A 21,095-nucleotide genomic window follows, 5' to 3' on the forward strand; every position below is an offset into this window, starting at 1 on the left:
ATCAAGGTCCTTAAAAAACATTTTTTCATAGCGACTGATGAACATTTTCAGAACACTTTCTTTAGAAAGTAGCCAATATATTTTACTCTTTTGTCAAGTGGTTGTATACAACAGAAAAGGGAATAAAGATCTTAGTGCCATATGTGACAAGAACATTAGATACATTAACTAATACAATGCCAGATTTTTCCAGCTATTTTTTACTGAAATGGAATAGAAAATAGCTTTGAGCACATATTTGACTAGAAAATTAATATATTGCTACAATTAAATTAATATATTTTTGCAAAAAAATTATTTTACAAAAAATCTGAGTCAAAGTGTATCTATGTGAATTAACATGGAAACCAACAAGATGAAGCATCTATTCCTACTGCATACTTTATATGTGAAATGGTTCACAAAACAAAGTTACAAGACAGACAGTTAATACTATATGAATGCTGTTAATAAATATTTTTTTCAATTTTGGGCATTATGATCTATTTAACTGTACACGTGATTTTTTGTGGAGTGTACATAATTACCTGTGCAGGATTCCTCACTGCTTTTCTTATGTGATTGCTATTGAGCTCACATTCTTAAGGACACTTAACTTTCTTCACTAAAAAATTGCAGATTTGGAATAAGTATGAAATGTGGCTCTCATCATTATTTCTGAGACCATTTGAGTGTATAACTGTAATTGATCAGACTCCTTACTTCATTATTTCCAAAAAAATGTAGGAAATTGAAGCTTGAAATATTAAACAATATGTCAGTACTGAATTCTGTAAATTATGCTGTTGGTGGAAGTAATATGGTCCAATGAATACTTCAGGTCTTGGGAAATGTCTAGACTTTTCTTTTTCAGATAGATCTAGATATATTTGCCATGCAATGTTCTGTATGGCAATGAACAATGAAAGCAGCCTGACAGAAGAGATGAATGCAAGCTGATTCATGTTTGAAAAGTATGTAACCATGTCATTTTTGTTGCATCAGTACAAATGTAATTATGAATGCTGTTACAGCCTCACAGATAATTGCACAGGAAAGTATACTATTTTACATGACTCACTAATGTAGACAACACTTATTCTGCAATGTGTGCATATTTCTGCTTGTTCAGTAAAAACAGTTTTATGATGCTGTATAATTCATGTCAGAACACTGAACCTCTTTTAAATCTCCCTGTGCAAAAATCATCATTGCACAAAAATCAAGGTTAAAACTTATCATTGCCTAACACAAAAAGGAAGAAGTATCTGCTATCCAAAGACGAGGAATCTTAGCTTCTCTTTTACTGGTTTAAATTTTATTTATCAGCATAATTTTATCCTGTTTGTCCTTCATTCTCTTTTATACTATACTAATGTAAAATTTGAAATATGCCAAATATTTCCAAATTTCCATATTAGTAAAAGCAAATAATTTTGCTACACATTTAAACATCTTTTTTTTTTTTTTTTAACCTAGGATATATATTTTTTTTAATTCAGTGATTCCCATTACTTCACAAACTTCAGATTTCTGAATAAAATGCATATTTTCTTATGAATTTCTATGTATTCTATTATATATATGTAGGTAGATATAGATATATATTCTCTCTATATATTATATTGTGTTATATATATTAATATATATAGAATATATTAAGAATATATAACATATCTTAATATAAATACCATATCTCTCTATATACATATTATATATATAGTATATTATAATATATAATATCAATAACATGTTATTAATATATATGTAGAACATATATATTATTAATATGTTATATATATATATATGTATAATATATCATGTATCTATCTATAGAAATATAAATATTCTATATATTTGATATATTGTAATATGCATTCTATTCATATTAAAATATGAATTTCTGTGCATTTTAAAGCACACAAACATTTTATTTAAGTTGAAAAAAAACCCAAAAAACTAATTTGAAAATGACTCATTCTTTAAATGAGATGTTACTAGATTTAAAATATTGGGAATTTTCCCTAATATTAAAATTGATGTTGCATGTTGCCCTTCAGAGTAAAATAGATTTGCTTGAATCATTTTAAGCACTTCTAGCATCAAGTTACTCTCCTTTTTCCGATGGATAACTGCAAGCTCTGGGGTTGCTGTTTTCTTTCCAATTGTCTCATGATCTTCAGTAATAATATGCAGGGTAGAGGAACTCCAGAAATGTCTTAATAACTTTTTTGTTGTTGTTGTTCACAGTTTGTTGTTTGTAAAAGTTGCAATATTATCTTATGAGTTCTGATCCAAAAGTAAAGACTCTGATTTAATTATGTTGGCCCAAAACATTAGAGTTTCATTTTGACAGCATGGCAGTAGAGGCCTTCCTAACAATATTCTATTTCCCAACAATATTTTGTTTCTGTGTGAGCGATCACAGCAGACAGGCAGTCTTTGAATTCCTTCATCCTAAAAAAAAATAATAAAATGACACTCATTGTTTGACATTGGCATTCATTGATGATGATTTGTGGAGACAAAACAGTGAATGTGAACTGATAAAGAGGTTAAGGAGTGCAGCATGCAGGCTCTTGTTCATTGCTGCTGAACATGGATAGCTAATGACTGTGTTGAGAAATAGTGTTTTGTAGCTGACAATTTGCTCAATTAAATAGTGTTACTACATTCTGTGTATCAGTTGCAGTTTCCAAGGAAATAAATCGGAGGCACTAATTTCAGAGAGATCTACACATACTTAGAAAATTACTATTTAAGTCTTTCTTTGAGAATGTCATCGATACATGTTCAGATTATGTTAAACAGAATATTATATACTATATATTTTGGGCACCTATCTTTATTTATCCTCTTAGACTTAGGAAGCAGATATATTTTCTAAACTACCTGTGCTTTAAATGAAAGAAATGGTCATGATCCTTCTCCTCCATCATTGCTTTTGCTGCCTATCTCCACGAAAGGCATTCTACTTTAAAACCAACATGAGTCACAGTTACCTAAGTAACATGGATGCTAGGATGCTAAAGAAGTATATAGAAATAGAATATAAAAACAACATTACTTTCGACAAACATTTAACCACATCTCAGTTGATCATGCACGCTATTATGAAGTAGCTTCCTTTGTGTACATCAGGCCTTGTACCGGGAAATATCCTGAAATCCAAAGCTTCTGTCAGACAGCAGGAATTTGTATGAAACATAAATTTCAATTTAATTTAAAACCAACCAATCAACTATCTAAAGAAACAAAAAACTCTCCTCCCTCTCCCCCCCCCCCCAAAAAAAAAACAGCTAACCTAACAAGTAACACATTTACTCATTGAATTAAGTTAACTTTCCTCATAAAGGCCAAATGCCATCTTTTGTTTAATGATGTTATTGCAGACCAATTGCTATATCTACAATCAAAAGAGTATTTATTTAACCCTAATTAATTCTTTCAATCTTTTTTTGCAAACCAACATTATCCATCACATCTTGTAATTCAAGTGCCCTCCTGTTCTTCACTTGGTGGAATATCTGAATTCCGGAAGAATTTTATTTGAAGTAGTTCTAAATTCTTCATATTCAGAAACAGAAAACATTTGGAATAAATCAGGCTTCAGATCATATCAATTCTTGTAGCAGTGTATGGTTGTATTTTTTTTATTTTTTTTTTAAATTTTTTTTTCCTGAAAAAACAAACATTTTATTGAAGGGGGCGGGGCTATGGAGAGAAGAGAGCTTATGAACTTTTCAGATAACAAATGCCTAAGATTTTTTCCCTATCTACTGCACATGGGAAACCTCTGTAAACCATCACCTTTGCTAGTCCAGTACTTCTATGCACAATGGGCCAAGTCTCCATATATCTAATGTTAGCAGAAACTAGAGGTTTTTGGCTTACTTACTAATCCCATTAAAATACCTCCGGTAGGAAATCAGTTTTATTAATAAGAAAAGTACACTGAATATCATAAAACATTTGCAATATACAGTTTGTACAGTAATACACCATTGTGGATCTACAAAGGTTGGAGCTTCTTTTTATATTTTTTTCGCAATACACAGTTGGCTCTTTATCATCTCTCAACATCTTTAAATAAATATTTAACAAACCATTTCACTTCCAATAATGGAAATAACAGTGATAATCAGCCAGGTTGCAAAAATGCTACAACAAAGCCCCTTTCACCCGCCAGTCTTGTGACAGCAAATCCTGCAGTTCTTCTTCATCTTCACTACCAATATCCTCATCCTCTTTCTCTTGTGTTGCTCTTAATCTCATGGCTTCCTTACATTTCTCCTTTATCAGATCCTGGTGGTTGCGCAGAAGCTCAACACAACGGTAAAATTCAATCTGCTCATCAATTTCACCAATCTGACAATCCAATCGTCCCTCCTTGTCTTCTTCTGCCACTATTGCTTCTGAAATTGTGTTGACTTGTCGCATTGCCTTTTGAAATTCATCCCATTCCTTGTCCATCTGATCCTTTTCGCACTTTTGCATCCACTTCAGGGTCATCAAAGAACCCCTCTGGCAAAGCCTCAGCAGTGTTCTCTTTCTGTTCTACTATCTTCTCTTGCGTCTCTGGTTTCTTTATGGATCCTGAATTCGAAACTACAGGAGCAGCTGTAGTTTTGCTGTCAAAGAAGTCTGCAGGCAGAGAATTAGGTATTACTTCTCGAGTTGGAGGTGGAATTTCAGTTTTGTGCATAACAGAAGATTTGTTCGGCTGATCTTGTTCCTCTTCTTCTTCTTCATCTTCATCATCATAATATCCTGACAATAAACTGGGACCAGGAGTTTTCAATAACTGCTTGTTTGTATTGTTGTGCTGTGCTTCATCAAAAAAATCTGCTAGTAGCCCAGATGTAGATGTATGTGTCTTGTCATCTGTACCTTTTGATTTCTTTAACTGTGTACTTTCTCCATCGGCAGTTGTTCTCTTGACCGGATGAGCTGATGTGCTAGCAGCTGAACCACTCGCTGCCTGCTTTGCACCCTTTAATTCCGCAACTCTCTCGCAGTGCTGCTTTCCCAGGACGTGAGTCTGCCACAGCAGCTCGCTCTTCGCGGGCGTGCTGCACAACGTGCAGCTCAGGTGACCCAGGCTGTTGTACTTAGCAAAAGGCAATTCGATCCACTTCTTGTCCACATTCTGCCGCTTCTTCTCCCGCATGAGACGCCACAGCTCCTCCTGCCACACCTGCTTCCGCCCCACGCCCACCCCGGTCGCCGCCATCTTGTCCCAGCAAGCGAAGTGTTTGAAGCATTTAACTGAAAGTGATGTTGTACAACATTTTGGAGCACGCCATTTTAATTATACATATTAAGTTTCCATTTCTAAATAGAAAATCAAGAACTGTCCAGTGTCAATACTGCACCTAATTTTTGTTCATTTAACTGTGAAATAAACTTATCTATGTTCCACTTTCATGCAGGTAGATTACTTTTTTCTGGATAAAAACCTGAACAAGAGTCTGTCTGTCTTGCTAGAACATAATTCAGAAAGGTCAAGTGTGATTTGTGATTTGTGTGATTTGGCCCAAAGGTTTTATTTTGTTTTACAGGATGTTGTCTTTGGAAATGCTAACATTTAATGAAATATCCTACTGATTAGAACAGTCATCAATGAAAAGAGAAGTAGATTTTATTTCCTCTTCTATACTCACATCTGAATCCCTCCTCCTTCCCAAGGAGAACATCCAAAATACCACCTTGTAAGATATTCAAAGCGAAGATATCTGACAGCCTTCTTCATCATGGTATGTGACTATGCAGAAATCAATTTGGGAAGTTGTGAGCTTAAATGTCTGTCCATTATTGCACGTCTCTCTTCACTCCACTTGCTGGTTCATCTCACTGGTGCATCTTACTGGTATCTATATTGGGAACTATTTTGAGCAGAAACTTGCTTTCTGATTACTCGTCTTTACTGTGCCCAGCACAATAGAGCTCTGATCTTTGATTGAGGTACACATAAAAGAAAAATCAGAACTAAGTAATGGTCCTGTGAAATAAGCCTTCTGGACTGACATTCTCTAAAATTACATGACTCTCCTGAAATCAGAAGGTATAATCATATTTAATGCCCTAAACTTAAGTAGGAATGCCAAGATTTTTCCTTAACTTGAAGGAAAAAAAAACAGCATTCATGAAAATGTAATTGGTCTCAGTCTGGTGACAGCTGTGTTCAAGAATTTTGAACTGGTTTCCCTACCAAGCAACAGAACCAATGTCTTACAATATTGTCTTTAATGTTTTGAATTAAAGAAATGAATTGAACAATATGTTTTTTTGCATATAACCTTTGTTCTGCATTCTGTCACAAGTAATTGTTTATCAGTTCATCAGCTTTAACTGTAATTGTTTAGTAAAACATACAAATATTAAAATAAAATTAGAAGAAAACATATGCTTTCAGTAGCTAACCTTGAAGTTCTGTCTGATCAGTTTCAATCAAAAAAATAATGCTTATATGGTTACTCTGATGATACACACTGAAAATACAATGTAAACATTTATGCAATAATTAACAGGATCTCTATCAAACACTGAAAGATAACCAGTTTACACATGAACAGTTTGAACACAAGTGAAACAGCTGGTCAAAATTCACATAGAGATAGATGAAACTAAAGATTAAGCAATGAATCTCTGAAAAAGAACTGAATCAGTTTATGGGATACATTGCCATGGTGAGATCTCCATTTCATTCAAATCAGACAAGGATTCTGATAACTGAGATGTTGCGGCTTTCCTTTTTCTTCATATATACATTCTTCAGTTGTATTTAACATAATTATGGCAAATATATTTTTATATTTTTTAGGACGAGGGGGAATGGTTTTAAATTAAGACAGGAGAGGTTTAGGTTAGATATTTGGTGGAAGTGTTTCACTCATAGGGGGGTGATGCACTGGAACAGGTTTCCCAAGGAGGTTGTGGATGTCCCATCCCTGGAGTAATTTAAAGCAGTTGGATGATGTGGCTCTGGGCAGCCTGGTCTAGTGGCTGGTGACACCGAACATAGGAGGGGAGTTGAATCTTGATGATCTTTGAGGTCCTTTTCAACCCAGGCCATTCTATTATTCTTTTGTATATATCTCTGTTTTGGCTCTTAAACAACCATCTTATCAGTTTAGATTGTGAGTGTACTTCAAGAACAATTAAGTGTTCAAGTAAAGTCAGCTGAGGTATTACAGCTAACAACTATATGAATGAATGACAATCTGTGTCAAACATTCTCTGCCACATTGCTTCCTTGATCCTTTTTTTTTTTTTTTTTTTTTCCATAGATGTCAGTGCAATTCTATGAAAGACCAAACTACCATCTCAAGTCTTCGGTTAATCAGTCCGAGAATATATCAAGGATCTGTATACATTACCAAGACAAACAGAGATGGTAGCAGTGTTAGACTTCAAATTATTATGTCAAAACAAGTGTTTAAAAGCTAGTTCCCTGCTAATAGAAAGGAAAGTTTAAGATGTTTACAGCTATGATTTGCATATGTTTTATTCCTAAAATAGAATAGTAAGGGAACTGGTAAGTGAATCAATCTGTTTGAAAAATCTCAAGGAAATAAATTCTAAATCAAAACTAAAATAATGTTTCTAATTTGCTTCCCATAAAAAAGAGAAAATAATCTTTTAGAAAGTTGTTCTAGATGTTAGTGGCAGTATAACTACAGATATATATATATATATATATATATATATATATATATATATATATACACAATGTGCCCCGGTGGCACAGTGGTTAAGGATGCTGCCTTGCAACACTGGGGCCCGGAGTTCGAATCCCCCCTGTGGTGCAAGTGGTAGAAGTGCCGCTCTGCTACACAGAGGCTCGAATCCCGGGGGTTGGACTCGATGATCTCTAAGGTCCCTTCCAACCCGCATGAGACTATGATACTATGATATGATGATGATACACCAAGAGTAACCTGTTAACTTACCAAGAATGGAAAGAGTACTGACCAACTAAGATAGCTGCACTGTCAGGGATGGAGGAATAATTATAAATGGGACTTGGAAAAGAAGTTAGCTGTAATAACCAAAAAGTACTTCAGACATGTAAACACATTAAAAAACAAAAACAACAACAAAAAACCCTGAGATCACTATTCAGGTAATATTGAGATCAAAGATGATCTATGTGTATCACAGAATTTGGTACTTGTTCTCCAATTTCAGGGTCAAGGACATAAGAGAAAATGTATGAATGTAGATACAAATCATTGGAACAGAGACTGACAGTATCATTGTGTTCAAATCATCAGGCCATAATGTTGGTTGAACTAGTACAAGGAAGGAATTTTGATACATGTGCTAAAAATAGCAATGATTCTATAGTAACAAATACAGTGTTCTTTTGTTGTCTTACACATTTGGTAAGTTTTTCCACCTGGATGTCTGCACAATCCCACTTTTTGGTAAGATCATTTATTCAAAAGTTTTCTGAAAACAGTAGTAAATTTGTAGTGCTCAGAGCCTTTCTTTTAATCAAGTTTTGAACATCTCAACAGAAATTCTATTGTCTCTCTGGGAAATCTGTTCCAGTGCTTAACCACTCTTAATTGTGTGTGTGTGTGTGTTTTTTTCCCCTTATACTGAATTGCAGTTTCCTCTAGATCAACTTGTATTTATTGCTTCTTCTCCCATTGCTGTGCATATCTAACTTCATCTTTTCATTCATCTGAAGACTGATATTTGGTTCTTCTAGGTCCTTAGCCATCTTTTTCCCTTCCCTTCCCTTCCCTTCCCTTCCCTTCCCTTCCCTTCCCTTCCCTTCCCTTCCCTTCCCTTCCCTTCCCTTCCCTTCCCTTCCCTTCCCTTCCCTTCCCTTCCCTTCCCTTCCCTTCCCTTTCCTTCCCTTCCCTTCCCACCTCGCCTCCAAGTCCCCTGTCTCATTCACTAGCAGCTATAGGACCCAAACAGCCCTCCTTTGATTTTGCTGCAATTTGTCAATATCTCTATAGCACTGAGGTCCTAAAGAAGAACCATTATTCTCAGCACAGTTTCACAGGTGCTTAGTAGAGAGGAATAATCACTTTCTGTGAACTGATTATATTTTTATTAATGCAACACAGTCTGTGATTAGTTTTCATTATTGGATGTACTGCTGATTCACTGAGGACCTCTAAAACACTTTTTACAAAATTGATCCCTACCTATTCAGTCTTCAACCTGTCTAATGGCAGAGGGGTTGAAGGGAATTCATAGGGGACTTTACATTTGTATTTACTGAACTCTGTAAGATTCCAGTGAACTCATGCCTATAGTGTACTGAAACACCTTTAAACAGCTACCATCTCCTTCAATAACCCTTCAATGATCATTCAAGTTTGAAAGTTATCCACAAACTCAATTAAAGTGTATTCCATTCCAATGCACAGATTACTGAATATATTAGTCCCAGCAGAATGTTACTCATAAATAGCTACTGTTAGAATTCACATTGTTGAGCATTACATTTTAAGTCTTGCAGTTCAACTAGTTCTTCACTTGTCATGCAGTGGATCCATCCAGTCCTTATCTCCACAATTTAGCTACAAGGCTGATGCAGTGTAAAAGATTATTTTTTGCACCATTGCCTCAAAGCTTGCTGAGAAACACAGATGGACACATCCTGGGCAAAGACTGAGAAGTCCTGTCTGAAGGACACAGATGGACAAGTCCAGGCAAGTCCTGGTCAAAGATGGCAAAATCTTTTGTCTGATGATTCACAGTTCAGGGGCAAGGAGGGAGAGATAAGCCACAGTTTAATGGTCAGGAAGCAGACTTTTGTGTGGGCTTATCTCAAGGGAGACAGCCATCTCAGAGAGTACTAAGCATGACTTTTACCCAGGCGCCAAGGAATGCCACACTGACAGAAGAAGGATAAAAAGGGGACCAACAACCATGAGGATAGGTGTCTGACATCAGATTCCTCACAACATGATGCCTGTGTGCTGAAAAAGAAGAGGTGTCTGACAACAGATGCTTCACTATGTGTTACCTGTCTGCTGATGGACTCTCCTGGGCCTGCTACCTGAGACCTGCCCCTTCTTTCTGGACTTACCCTGTCACCGTATCTTCTTGCTGCCTATGGCTGGCCATGCTGCTGCTGCTCTCCCCTGCACTTTTGCCTCAGACCATCAGAACAGTGTGTAATGGGATGCTGCTGTATCTTGGTGGTGACTATCTCTGCTTTACTTAATTCTTGCTTCTTTCCTATCTTTTCTACTGCCTGATTTTCTTCCCCGTCACCTTAATTCATAATGGTCACTGGCCTCCCCTTCCCCATCTTCCTGATTAAGATTTCTATTAAAAACATTTGAATCATTGTTTCTTAATCTCATGTCTGGTATTCATATATTAAAGAACCTCCTCACCCTCCTATAAATTGGAGTGAGACATGCAGGAAACTAAGACAAAAAGTTTCCTAAAATTTAGACAAACAGCATCCATAATTGTCCTCTTTTCTACAACTAATCATCTCTCTTTAAATGGCAATCAGGTTATTTGGGCACGACTAGAACTAGGTGAATATCCACAATGACTGTTCCTAATCACACCTTCTTGTACATTAGACGTGGAAATAATTTCTTTGATCACTTCCTTCATTTTCTTCCTAAGGACTGAGGTGTGACTGATTGCATATTCATTCACCTGGACACTTTCCTACAATTTTTAGCAATGGGTGTCACAGATTCACAGACTCCTAGGAGTTGAAAGGGAGCTCCAATCCCTTGCTAAAGCAGATTCCCTAGACTAGACTGCAAAGGCAAGTGTCCTGGCAGATAATGTGTAAACATTTTCTTTTCCCAATCAGCAGAACTTGAAGTTAAAAGACTTCATCCAGTTCCCATAACATTCCAAAGATTATACAGAGTGGTTACATGAAAGAATCAGCAGTAAAATCTTTAGCACCTTTAGGTACTTTCTGTTTAGTTGCATGGACATTTCTGTTTGCAGTTCATTTAGGCAGTCCCCAACTCACACTGAGAATGAAAAATACCCCTAGTGCATAGCTAGTCTAATAGCAGCAACTACCCCTTTGAACAGTTCCCCACACTTTTAACATATATATATATAACTTTTTTCTTTCTTTCTTTCTTTCTTTCTTTCTTTCTTTCTTTCTTTCTTTCTTTCTTTCTTTCTTTCTTTCTTTCTTTCTTTCTTTCTTTCTTTCTTTCTTTCTTTCTTTCTTTCTTTCTTTCTTTCTTTCTTTCTTTCTTTCTTTCTTTCTTTCTTTCTTTCTTTCTTTCTTCCTTCCTTCCTTCCTTCCTTCCTTCCTTCCTTCCTTCCTTCCTTCCTTCCTTCCTTCCTTCCTTCCTTCCTTCCTTCCTTCCTTCCTTCCTTCCTTCCTTCCTTCCTTCCTTCCTTCCTTCCTTCCTTCCTTCCTTCCTTCCTTCCTTCCTTCCTTCCTTCCTTCCTTCCTTCCTTCCTTCCTTCCTTCCTTCCTTCCTTCCTTCCTTCCTTCCTTCCTTCCTTCCTTCCTTCCTTCCTTCCTTCCTTCTTTCCTTCTTTCCTTCTTTCTTTTTTCTTTTTTTTTTTTTTTTTTTTTTTCCCCACAGTGTCATACGAGATGGAATATGTTAGTAGCCAGTTCAGTTTTTCTGGTTCTGTCCCCTCCCAGCTCCTAGTGAGTAGCCAGCCCCCACATGGGCAGTGAAGCACTAGAAGCTGAAATGTCCCTGGCATCTTGCAACGCCACTCAGTAACAAACAGAACTTTGATGTTCAATTAACACAGTTTTTCTGCTGAAGCCAAAACATAGCATAACAACAGACACTTGGGCAAAAATATTAACAGTGTCCCAACAGAAACTAGAACAGAGCTCTATCCGGCCACTCAGCCAACCTGTCCTCAAGGCTTGCCAGCTTCATTTTCTGCACATGAAGACTTACAATTTTAGTGCACTGAGGTGCTTTCACTTCTTTAGTATGTGCAGTAAAAGCTGCTTTTGGTTATGAGATTATGTGCCCTAACCGTGCATTATGGTTTGACAAGTAATCCAGCATTCAGGAAATTATTTTCACACTTTACCGTGGCAAAGAAGTAAGTGTAATTTAGAGTACACGCTTGTAACCTAATTCATCAGTATATCTCTTAAATAAGAAAAATAAAATATTTTATTTATAGAGCCTGGATAGCTCTGCTCTTTCAATCTATTTTCCAACACTCTCACAATTTTATGCTACCCCTCTATTCAAAACAAATTATTTTCTGTATGTTAGCACAGATAAAGAAAATTACTGGAAAATTACTATCCCTTTTGTTTTTTTTCATTCAAACAGAACTGCCCATCAGATTCTACATCATTCAAAGAACAAGAAAAAGAGAAAAAAAGAAAAGAGAAAAAAAAAAAGAAAAAAAAAAAAGAGAGAAAGAGAGAGAGAAGAAAAAAGAAAATGCAGGAGCTAGCTTTAATCTCCTTTATGTTGGAGAAGAAATTAACTGGTCATCTTAGGATTCTGATTGTCCTTATTAACATGTCTTCCTTACTTTGACCAGTTCTTCCAGATGGAGACTTTGCTTTCTGTCTGGTTTTGTAGCCATCAAGAAGGTTAAAGCTTCTAGGCCCTGGCAGAATACTAGTACTAGTATTGCCAGACCTCCAGATGCACTTTTAGTAAAATTCTGTGTGAACAGAGTTAGTGTAGCATAGCAGAAGGAGACTGAGATAATAGCATAACAACTATTTCACAGAGTAACTGTGCACACAATGTGGCTTGCTTCATGCATTTCAAATATGTTCATTTTCAATGTATCCGACATAACACAGTCAATACTGTGTACAAGAAAGTCCCTTTTTTCACCAAGTATATCAGTTGTACATTGTGTTCAGCTTTGTGATATGTTAAGTGTAACATCACACTCCAATTTTAAGTTACAGATTTTTACATACCCAATGTGGTTTCAAATAAGAATGCTGGAACATTTTTATCCTTTTTTAATTAACTCCTTAATATCAGAAAAAAATGCAAAGTACAACAACATGGAGATAGCATTTACTCCTCCAACTTGGGATGAATATTGACAGCATACACAAGTATTTTACTCATTTTTCTGCTGTATAAAAATATAATATTCAAAACATTTTTTTTTAAGTTCCTGTCTGGGATAAAATTGAAAGAGGTATAAATATTTTTCATAGGCTTCCTTACCCATTTGTATACCCAGAATAAATTTTATATACCAGCATGTGATTTTATAATATAGCCAGTAAGGGTAGAGAGCAGTTCTCAGTCTTAACAGACAGGTGCCAAGTAAAGCTACTTATTAATAATAAAAATAAAGCAGATGTTGATTTCATATGAATTCAAGGCACACTGCACATGCTTTTAAAATAGAAATGAATGTAATTGTATGAAATACTCAGAAACAGTCTTCTGCACGGAAAATTTCCATGACTTCAAAAGTTGAAGTTGAGAGTATACAGGAAAGAAGCATTCATATGATTCTCTTCCTTTACTCTTTTTACTTGGTGTCTGCTTTTGAATTTTACTACAAATGTGATACACTGAGTTAGACGGACGATTGATCTGACCTAGTAAGGATCTTCTTCTACATGTTACCATCTGGAAGACAAAAAGTGGAAATGCATTTCCAACGCTAACTTCCTTTATAGAAATAATCAGATTTTAAAAAATAAACTAACCATAAAGAGTAGATAGAACCTGCTAATTGTTCTCTGACACATATTTACTTGTCATTCCTAATGGCAAATTTCTCAGGCAGGCAAAATAAACTGTCTCTGTTTTGCGGGTCTATAGGTCTATAAATGAAGGAGTGCATCAGTTGGCATGATTTAGGCTTAGATAGCATGTCTTTTAATGTAACTATACTTTGTCTTATAACAGAAGTGAGTTAAATATGATCAACCACTTTTACCAAAAGTAGAACACTTTACTCAAGGAAATAGATAGCCAAACTTTGCAAAAAACCTCTTGATATTCAAGAAGTACAGAAGTGTCAGAAAGTCTGAAATATACTCTGTGTGTCCAGATCTGAAAGCTGCAGCACAATTTGAACTGGCCATTCTATAAGGGTCCTTAAGAATACTGGGATAGAAAAGAGTATCTCTGCTGTAATCCAGGATATCATCTTTAACCTCCAGGGAACACAGGGAGATGAGAGCCCAACTGAATTGATTACAGGCCTGTCTCCATGATTAAGCGCAGCATGCCTGACACTCCTACCGTTATCTACCCAAACTCTTGCCAGGACAGAATCAACAGTACTAAACTACTCAATATTTTTTCCTCATTTCAACACCTCTCCAGCAGCACAGAAAAATCATTTAAGTTATAAAATTGCACGCATCTGTGGTCAAATGCTTTGGTATCCAATTCCATTAAGCTTCCACTATGTCATTTGATCTTAAACTATGACGAAAAGAGAAAGTGTATCTATAGATCTTTTAGATGCAGAAAAAAAAATGTAGCACATTATGGACCATGTTATCAAGTGACTACGCGGAATGAACAGGAGAAGAAATGGACGTTGTATTACTTGTCAAAACATGGGGTTTCCTATCATTCCAGAAATATTCAGAACAGACTTAAAGAAAGTTTTCTGTTCCCAAAGTAGTACCACCTTCTAATTATAAAACGGATTTCATTAGCAATTAAGAAAAATCAAGCTGCTTTTACCTTACTACACCAAATGTTTACATTTAGTTTTAGCTGTGCAATATGGAAACTAAACAGTAGTAGACAGTTTAATGTACCATACAGCAAATTTCAACTGAACATGTAAGATGGAAGTAAAACTATGTGAAACTAAAGCATTTACTGCTTATTTTTCATAACATCCACCAATGTTCTCCTCACAAAGAACCAACAAAACAAATAAACAAAACCACATTGCTCCTGAATATCACTTTGCTTTGTGAACTAATTTATTTTTTGCAACTGATTTATTTTTCTGTGCAAAACATGGTGTAATCCCATAGCTCTGTCTCAGATAAAATCATATTTAATCACTTGATATTTCAGTGCACTTAATATTCATGAACACTTTGAAATCTGTCAGTTACATGAAATAGAAGGCTGTTTTCAAGACTGGGACTCTGCATCATATTCATCATTTCAGATCTACTGGTGACTTGAATAATAACTTCCTAACTACTTTTCTTATCATGGCTATATCAGAAAAATAAAACTATGAAAATAGCTTGTGCAGATACTGAACTCTATTTACAGGCCATTAACAATATATAATTATTCAAGGGGTATTCTTTGGTAATTTATTATTATTATTATTATTATTATTATTATTATTATTATTATTATTATTATTATTATTATTATTATTTTTAGTTTGGCGTTGAGTTTCTTGTGTTTTTAAAAATTATATGCACATTAAGTGCTTTGGTAACATAAACACATTTGCAAGTACCTACTCCTTGGGAGGATAGGAAATAAGATTTATTGATATTTTTGGATAAAAGTTATTTGGACAGTATGCTTTTTTTCCTATCATCACTAAGTGAAAGCAGAATAGAAGGATGCAATCTGCATTCATACTATAAAATAATGTAATACATCCAGATTTCTGTTCATCTCTGTTGGATTTATTTATTTATTTATATTACACTTCACTGTGATTGTTGGATATTTTTCTTCATTTAACTGTTTTGCAGATGTCTTGAGAAAAATGGGAAGGGTACAAAAGAGAAGTCTGAATGTGGGATTTCCATAGACTGCCTCCCAAACACTGGTAACAGCAGCAATCTGGAAAAGAGTGATTCCTCCAGAATGATGAGATGTTTTCTGTCCTCTAGGAGACTGACAAGACAAAGTCAGAACAACTTGTGGAGACTCATTATAGCACAATGGTCTTCCTTTTTTTTTTTTTTTTTTTTTTATGTCAGGTAAATTCTCTGTATAAACATGTGTGTGATGAGTGTGCCAGCTCAGCTTAGCAACACAAATGGAAATGCATCTCTTTTCTGCACCTGAGAATGACCCAGGGATATAGGATCCATGAGCCTGATCTACAAAAGAAACCAAAATGAAATCTACTTGTGGTATACCAGCTTCTTTATCAGTCATGAGCTCAGTCAGCATGAAAACCAGTCAACAAAGTTCACCTGAAGTGTTAACCTGATGTGTAGTACCTTTGGGATAGAGCATATTTTACTGTTCTTTTCTTCAATCTCATATTGCCTGTATAGCATCAATAAGTTTCATCAGAAAAGAATATGTATGCAATGCATTTCCTTTGCTCTGCTTATTGTTTACTCTGACATTGTAGTACATTTTTCTGAAAGTTTATTTTAGACTTCCTTGGTAAGAGAAGATCTCATTGCTTCTTTGTTATGAAAAAGTATGGAAAGAAATGAGTGAAGGGAGTGAGCTGCCAAAAATCAGTTTGGCATATCCAGGAATACAAAAAATGAAATATGTTTTACAGCCTCTTCAACTAATGCAAAGCTACAGATTTTACTCAGCTTCCATGACAGGGACAAAAATGGATTAAGTGAATATTTTGTGCTTCAGTCTTTCGTAGGGCTGACACTAACAATGCTTTATCAACATTCTTGATATGGAACAATAATATAAATAAATTTATTCCTTTAATTTACAGGAAGCTGGTAACATTTAACCTACAAAGTTTGTTTGTTTGTTTGTTTTTCCATTAATAAAATGTAATGGTTTTATTGGTTCCTGGCAAAAAATACAGATTCTAGAAGAAAATTTATTCATTTTACTTAGCCATTTTATACATAGGAAGATTACACTTTAAAATAACTTTGTCTCTTTATTAGGGCTTTTGGCTTGGGCAGAGGGTTCTAAAGCTTTACAGTGTTAATAACCCCCTAGCTTCATAGCTGTTATTGCTGTTCTTATATTGTGTGTAACATACATATACTCAAAAAGATAGCAATAATGAGCTGCTTCTAAGCTTTTTATTTAAAACTATGCTGGGGAAAAAAAAAAAAAAAAGGAAAAGAAAGGGCTTCTTGATTTAACCTTCAAAATAACTTCCAAAGAGCTTTCAAAAGATCAGTACTTTTTAAAAGGCTTCTAATCTATTTTTAACATCATGGAATTTTACTACTTTAATGACTCATCAACACACTAAGCCACATTCCTTATGTCACCTTGTAGCATCCTTGTTATCTTTCCTTCTTCCAGGGATATTATCTAATGGAAAATATTATATGTTTTCTAAACTCTGTATATATAACTAATATGTTTAGATATACCTTTAGTCAGGTCTGTACATCATGCAGAAATGAAATCAAAGCCAGCTGTTTGCAATTTGTTTGAAACTTTTATTTTCTATAGATGGTTCAGTATATGTGAACATCCTACTACTGAGGATACTTTTGTTTGTAACACGGACAGATAAACTTTAAATTCTGATCACATGGACTACTCTGAGACTTTCATACACATTTCATTGCAGTGTTCTGTTTTACACATGCTTTTACACATAATATTAATCCCATTTAATCCAGGGTATTAATGGGATAAAAAATAGTAGTGTTACAGTTAGATGAAAACAGCAATGCATTTTACAGATGGGGTTATAAAATATTCTCAGATGATCTTGACTCAAAGCCACCTTCTGTTTTTACTGAAGATTAATATGAACTCATTATACAGCCACTTCACAACTAAAGCACGTCACATCTTGCAAGTGTTCAGCATTCTCAGTTTCAAAACATATTCATTCAGCACAGTTCATCTTTACTTAAAGTTCACCAGGAAAACCCAGAATAGTCAGTATCTCTAAACACAAAATCATATAGAAGGTGACGTTTTAAGGCAAATTTTTGAAATGAGTTGTTAAACACAGCCAAATCCCTCTAGCTATAAATAGCATGAGTTGTTTTGAGGAACAGTAATGCCCAGGGTTTGAACAGGTTTCATAAAACACAGAGAGAATGAACACTTGAATTTTTAATAACGTTATTCTCTCTCTGCAATCAGGCTACTATCTACTTTCTTATGTCTGTCCTATTGAATCATTCATTAGGCAACAGTTTCTATCATGCTGCAATGTTGCTTAGAAAAAAATAAATTCATTTTTCACAGAAAAGTATTCAACACTCTGCCTTTCTGTAAGCATAACACTAATGACTATTCTCAGATACTTTTTTTTCTCTTCTGGCTTATCAACTGGGAATGCTGTCTTTTCCTCATATATTCCCCCATTCTAAAAAAATTTAGGAGTACTCCCACTAATTACTGTGGGATTGCAAAAGAATTTATGCTTTGTATTTGTAGAAAACCATAGGAAGTAACAAGACATTCTTAAATAGCAGGTAGAAGGCATATGTAAAGTATATTGATTGCTCTTGAAAAGAACGCTTAGTGAATAGGTCAGAGGACATTGTACACTGTGACCAAGTGAAAGGATTACAGCACTGTGCACTAAATATAAAATCCCAGACAAAATAAGGGTTAATTAAACCTTATTCTCATAGTATTTTCATGCCACACTTCTTTCAGAACATGAAGAAAAGTTTGACTAGTGGCATGCTGTCCTGTGCAGACACAAAAACCTGTCAGTAGGTTGGGAAGCAGTTATCATTTAAAACTCCTCAAGGCAGAAAAGGAGAGATTGTATCTTGAAAAAACAAAGAAAAACAAAACAAAACAAAACAGAAAAACAATGTCATGGCTTTATGATTTTTGATTACTGGTATTCCACATCATAACATCATGTGTTATCACTGGGAGTTAAATTGTTAATGCTCCAGTTCCAGGTACCTTCCTGGAAGAGAAGAAGAACTACATTCCCTGGGGGGCTTTGCAGTCAGAGAGGAGATAGAACTCCTGGCAAGATCACCTGATCGGGCTGTTCTCTTCTTCACTCTTCTCTTTCGCCTCTCCTTGCTGCTGCCCATCCCAACTGCGCACATCACTTCAGTATTACTGTAAGGCCTACAGCTTTCAGATACTTACTCTTTATATTAGATTTATTAGCTTCAGTTCTAATTATATTGCATTATACTTTGTTATCTACCATTCTGATACCATATTTAGTAAATTAGTTCGTTTCTCCTCTGATTGTTGCTGTTGTTTTTAATTATTTTGGGGTCCTCTGTTTCCCTTTTCTGGTGGTGCGGATTTTGCAAAATCCCTCTGCCCCACTAGTCACAGAACTGGGCCAAACCAGCCCAAGTTGTTGTTGTGGACAAACAACAACAATCCCACACACAAAAGCCAAACCAACCAGCCAACCAAAAACAATAAATGAAATAATAAGCTATGCTGCGTGTATGCAACACAAGTAAGAGTAAAAAAAAACCAAAACAATAAATGCTGCTGAATATTGTCTAAAACTCTTATCACTAGAAATAGCTAATTTCTGTGCTGATGGAAAGGAAGAGTTTTAAGAAGCACAAAAGCTGCAGAACTACAGAAGCAAAGAGATTAAAAGTATCACATGCTCGAGAAGATTAGAAAACCAAGAAAACATAACTAGAAAAAAAGTCTGAAATCAAACTTGAAAGGTCATTTATTTTCTTTTTTGCCTTGAATTATATACTTATATCATCTACCCATATTCCCTACAAATACAAAAACATTTTTTTGCAATTCATTAAATGCTGGGGATTTGACAATCTATTCAGAAAACCTGCTCTTTCTTTGTGACAATTTCAATTGGAAAAGGTTTTCTTAAATGATAGTCTTGTATCTTTACTGGATTTTGAGCCTCTAAATTTTTGTTCTGGTCCACATTAGTTACGATTTGGACTTTTTCTTTCTGTAATTCCCTTTAATATATTACATTTGGATGCTACAGGTTGTCAGCATCTAAATCATTAAGGAATGTACTGAGTACATTCTAGGCAATTAGAAGAAGTAGTAGGATCATTCTAAATCTTCAAAATATTAAGATTTTCAAATTGTTGAAAAGGTCAAGCAGTCTCAGTGGATAAGTGGTTGAAATAAAGACTCTGAGATAAGGAAAAATGAAGAAATGATCTGGTTCAGAGTAGATTGGCAAGCCTTATTTTATGGCAGCTTTGAGGCTGATAATGATCTTGGAGAAAAGGAAGCAACATAGAGAACAGCAAGTCCTTAAAGAAAACAGACTGGAACAAGAGCTGCAGAAAAGGAGTTCTAAATTAGTATTCAGTCAGTTCTGACCATGTTAAATCTAAGCCATTAACATCAATCAAGAAGAGATGACAAAGACAGACAAAAGGGGAAAGAGGTGTTGAGAGAAAAAAAAATCAGTATATGAGGTATTACTCTAGCAGCGGATAACCAGATACTTTTAAAAGAATTGATCGCTCTCAGAAAACACAGAAAAAAAAAAAATATATATATATATATTAAAAAAAGAAAAAAAAAGTCTCAGGTCCCTAAGATTAGAACCTTTCATTTTCTTTCATTATATGGTTACTATTTTTGAATGCACATTTTTGCAGTACAAATAGAATAGCTGAAATTGAATCTTCCCCTGTAGAGTAATTCAAAGTAATTAGTTCTACAGTTTAGTACCTTTTGGTACCTTTCCTTTTCAGTAACTCTTGTGAAGCAATAGGTAGCTGTTTAATGAAAATAAACAAATGATTATCAGTGTAGTATCTACAATGGATGAAATTAAATATTTTAAGGCTTTGTACTCCTGGCATTTGCACTCTGCTTCGGCAGGATTTTCTAATTACCAGAACAAATAACCTACACTGATTTTCAAGACAGTTCACTTAATGTTTGCTCTCAGACACAGCTGTCAGCATTAGAACGTGTTTTTAAAACAGGATATTTAACTTTTGTTAATAAAAATGTATCACACTATTAGGCAGCCACTTACATGGGCAAATATGAAAATGAGTCTTAATTGTTTTTAAGATAATAATGATTTATTTTCAGAGCCTACTGATACTTTTAAAACACAGTAGCTTGCTCCTGGTATAAGAAATAATATGAACAGTGAGAGGTTTTTTTTTATGCAGTTAATTTAATACACCGCACCAATTAATTTTTTGAAACTGAAACTACTTCTGCAACATGGTGTCAGCTCTTTCCCATTTCAACTGTGTTCCAGTGGACTACACTGACCTCACACAGTTCTGCAGAAATGAAAAAAACAGAAACAATCCTGGAAGTTTGATAGCCAAGAAACTCTATATTAATGTCTAAAACTCAGGTGTGAATTTATTT

At 35.0% G+C, this 21,095-nt stretch overlaps 1 pseudogene across 1 annotated transcript; it reads right to left on the reverse strand.

Annotated features, from left to right (window-relative positions):
• Positions 1-3,895: 3,895 nt before the first annotated feature.
• Positions 3,896-5,212, reverse strand: LOC107308076 (zinc finger protein 830-like; annotated as a pseudogene). The gene has a single exon (XR_014948494.1). The product of XR_014948494.1 is annotated as a zinc finger protein 830-like (transcript).
• Positions 5,213-21,095: the final 15,883 nt, after the last annotated feature.

This window comes from Coturnix japonica, chromosome 1, assembly GCF_054131305.1.
Source record: "Coturnix japonica strain WE chromosome 1, WE-NBRP24, whole genome shotgun sequence".
Taxonomy (NCBI): domain Eukaryota; kingdom Metazoa; phylum Chordata; class Aves; order Galliformes; family Phasianidae; genus Coturnix; species Coturnix japonica.